We start from the raw sequence: 4,298 nt of genomic DNA, 5'->3' as shown, positions 1-4,298 counted from the left end.
CTGCTCCCGGGATCAGAGGAAGAACGCCAAGAAAGCTCGCTCTCTCTTTTTTTTTTGCCTTCTCAGATCAGAGGGGTTGCCTCTGTTAACAGGATCAGAGTTCATCCTCATGTAACAGATGATGAAATCAAGGCTTTATGCTTAACTCCATCCTCTCCTAAATGCTCTCAACCAAGCAGCGCCGGAATAATAATAATAATAATAATAATAATAATAATAATAATAATAATAATAATAATATATTTATACCCCTCCCATCTGGAAGGTTTCCCCAGCCACTCTGGGCGGCTTCCAACAGAATATTAAAATACAATAGTCCATCAAACATTAAAAGCTTCCCTAAACAGGGCTGCCTTCAGATGTCTTCTAAAAGTCTGGTAGTTGTTGTTCTCTTTGATATCTGATGGGAGGGCGTTCCCAGGGCGGGTGCCACTACCGAGAAGGCCCTCTGCCTGGTTCCCTGTAACTTGGCTTCTCGCAGTGAGAGAACCACAAGAAGGTTTATGGAGAGGATTTGTGAATTTGTGATTTGCTTATGCACAACCATGGATGCATTATTGTACCAAATTAAGCCGTACCATTGCCGTTGTAATACTGCAGACTGGGCTCTAGTTCTGTTTTCCTGTTATACCCCTTTTTATTGGGGAAAAAAAACCAATATTGAGGGAAAACACATTTTTTTAAATAAGTTTCTTTTTAAACCTGCCTGCTGTTGGATTCATCCGTGTGTTTTTTTAAAAAAAATGTTTTTATTGGGTTTGTGTGTGTGTTTGGATTCATCCGTTCTCTGCTCACTTCAAAATACGAGAGGGTGATGTTCCTTGGGGTTTTAAGTTGCACCAGGAAAACAATAAGGCATCAACAGTGCTTCAAAACATATACCTCAGCAGCTGCAGTGTGTGAAATTGTGCCTTAGGCTTTTGTCCTTGGGGAAAATACTATATAGCTCAGTGATTTACCACCGTTTTCCACAGAACTGCCCTGCTGCCGCCCCACCTGGCTAGGTTTCTACATCCACTCTGGGTGGCTCCCAAAAGAACACTAAGAACAGAATAAAACTTCAAACATTCCCTAAACAGGGCTGCCTTCAGATGTCTTCTAAAAGTCAGGTAGTTGTTTATTTCCTTGACATTTGATGGGAGGGCGTTCCACAGGGTGGGCACCACCACCGAGAAGGCCCTCTGCCTGGTTCCCTGTAACCTCACTTCTTGCAGGGAGGGAACCACCAGAAGCCCCTCAGAGCTGGACCTCAGTGTCTGGGCTGAACGATCAGCATATGCCTGGGATCAGATGGGAATTGCTTATGCAATCCCCACCATTGCATCCCCATGTTAGGAAAAAGATGCACTGAATTTTTTGCCTGTCGTGCAGTTGTTTCAGAGACCCAGCTCAGGGAGAGAAGGGGTTAAAGAAAAGTAATAACAGCTTTGGACTTTGAGCATGTGGCTGCTTTATCAGCCCCGAAACTGGAACATCAGCATTGTGCTGAAGTTCCTTAATAGCGTGGAGGTTTATTGCTGGGTAGCTCAGTCAGAAGAGCATGAGGAACTTAATCTCAGGGTTGTGGGTTCAAGCATTGCAGGGGGTTGGACTAGATGACCCTCGGGTCCCTCCCAACCCTACAATTCTCTGATTCAATTTCACATTGATATACCTGCCACATTTTCTTCTCAAGGAGCTCAAAGTGGCGTACATGATTCTCCTGCTCCTCATTTCATCCTTGCAACAACCGGGTGAGGCAGGTTAGGCTGAGAGAGGTATGTATGGCCCAACACCCCCCAGTTATCTTCATAGCTGAGTGGGGATTCGAACCCAGGTTTCCCAACACTCTAATCATTACACCACACTGGCTGACAAAGGAAGGCCGACAAACACTGCAAATTTATACAAATTTGATGGCCCTTCAGCGACACCCACTTTCGCAAGGCCTTCGTTTCCCCTTAGGCACAGTTTCAACACAAAGGGAAGGGGAACATTCCTCCTTTCTTGAGACAATTTTTTTCTACACGGGTAATCTAACCCACTTCATAAGAAGGCAAAGGATTGATCCTGTTTTATCATTGGATTTGGATGAAGGCAAGTGGAAACAAATGCCCTTTAATTATCAGGCTCAGCAAGGACAGAAAGTGTGGTTAATAGTTTCTGAACTCTGCCCATAGCACTATAACTCTCACCTGTTAAAAACCTGCTATAAAATCTTTATGAACCAGCTTAAATGGAGGTTACTTCTAGGGAAGTGGTTTCCAAACTCCGCCCCCCCCCCCAGGACCACTTAGTGATCCTTCTGCCTGCTGTAGCCACTATAATGCACTGTGCTAGTTGCCACGTGATTTTTAATGGCATTTTTATTGCTTCTTTTATTATATCTTGCATTTCATTGTAGAATTCAAATTGCAATACAATGTAAGAAATAAAAAAAGCAATAAAAACACAGTTAAAAACCAATACACATATTTAATGCGATGGATGTGCCATCAACCTGCCTTCAACCGCAAATCCAGAAACATTCTGCACAACAACAGATCAGGCAGCAGTTGATGGGAGACACCTCTGCCTGGGACCCCACAGAGTTGCTGCCAGCCCCGGTGGGAAATACTGGGTTAGACGCAGAAATCGTTTGACGTGGACGCGTTTTAAAACACCGTGATGCCCTACTACTTTAATATCCTCCTCCTCCACCATCGGCACCTTAATGCTGAGATTAAGGTAAATCCTTTATTGCGTTTTCTGCAAGGATTGTCCAGGTGTTTTTCAGATTAGGTTTAAGACATTCCATCTCTCCACCCTCTTAAGCTGGTTGCAGGAATTGCAGTTTTCCAAGCAAAATGACAGTTCACTTCTGAGTTATGCAGGCCAAATATATTGGGGCATGCATAGCAACACTCAACTTCCCTGGCCATTGGCCATGGTCGCTGGAGCAGGTGGGAGGTGTGGTTCACCGACATATGGAGGGCCAAATGTTCCCCATATCTGCACCAGGGATGAATTTACACAAGTATTTTGGAGCAAGGGTGGGAAACCTGGCACCCTTGGGATGGACTACAATGCACATCATCCATGCTCACTTGCCACACTGGCAATAGGACAGTAGTCCAACAACATACCGTATTTTTTGCTCTTGAGATTCAGAATATTTCTTTTCTTGTTAACCTCCTTCAAAAACTAGGTGCGTCTTGTGATCTGGTGCGTCTTATAGAGCGAAAAATATGGTATGTAGGCCCGCAGGTTTCTTAACCCTGAGATAGAGTAAACTTTGCACTACTTCTTCTGAGAATATTGTATAAAAGCACCCCCAAGTGGTGAAATTATGTTTCTGAGACTGCAGTAGGTGGATATTGGAGGTAAGTTAACATATTTATTAGTATATTCTGTGCCATTTTTGAGCATGCTGCTTTGCAGTGTACCAGAAGAGCAGAAGGTAAATAACTGGGTTGAGAGTTAATTAAAAAAGATTTGATTTGGGGGGGGGGCAGGGTGCACCCTAACCCTTTGGGAATCTTTCTTTCTCTTTTTTGGTATTATTCTCTATGGCATGGGTCATAAACTACTTTGAGGTGTTTGTTTGTTTTACAATCAAGCAGTGTATAAATTTTAGGTAAAGGTAAAGGGACCCCTGACCATTAGGTCCAGTTGTGGCCGACTCTGGGGTTGCGGCGCTCATTTCGCTTTACTGGCCGAGGGAGGCGGCGTACAGCTTCTGGGTCATGTGGCAAACCAGAGCAGCGCACAGAAACGCCATTTACCTTCCCGCTGGAGCGGTACCTATTTATCTACTTGTACTTTGACGTGCTTTCGAACTGCTAGGTTGGCAGGAGCAGGGACCGAGCAATGGGAGCTCACCCCATCACGGGGATTCAAACCACTGAGCTTCTGATCGGTAAGCCCTAGGCTCAGTGGTTTAACCCACAGCGCCACCCGGAAACAATAAAACAACAAATAGGGGAGCTGCTGTCTTGTATTGTTGTCTATGACAGATTTCCAAATGTGACTGTAGGTCCAAAGAATAAGGGTATTTTTGGGTCAAGTCAAGAATTGTATGATATATATATATATACGAAAGCAAATATATATATATATATATATATATTTAGGGGTCAAGTTGGGTAACCCTCAGGACTCCGTCACAAAACCTGTTCCCTGAGTGATGGTCCCCAGCTCGCAAGGGTCAGGCGTGGAGACCCTTGGATCCCTGCCCCGTTTCCATAGCAACGGTCCTGTTTCCTTAGCAACAGTTCCTGCCTCGCAGGGGTCCAGCTGTGTGACCCTCAGGACTCCATCACAAAACCCGTTCCCTGAGT

This window comes from Podarcis erhardii (assembly GCF_964252035.2).
Source record: "Podarcis erhardii genome assembly, chromosome: 2".
NCBI classification, from domain to species: Eukaryota; Metazoa; Chordata; class Lepidosauria; order Squamata; family Lacertidae; genus Podarcis; species Podarcis erhardii.
Note: the sequence above shows the minus strand (reverse complement) of the source record.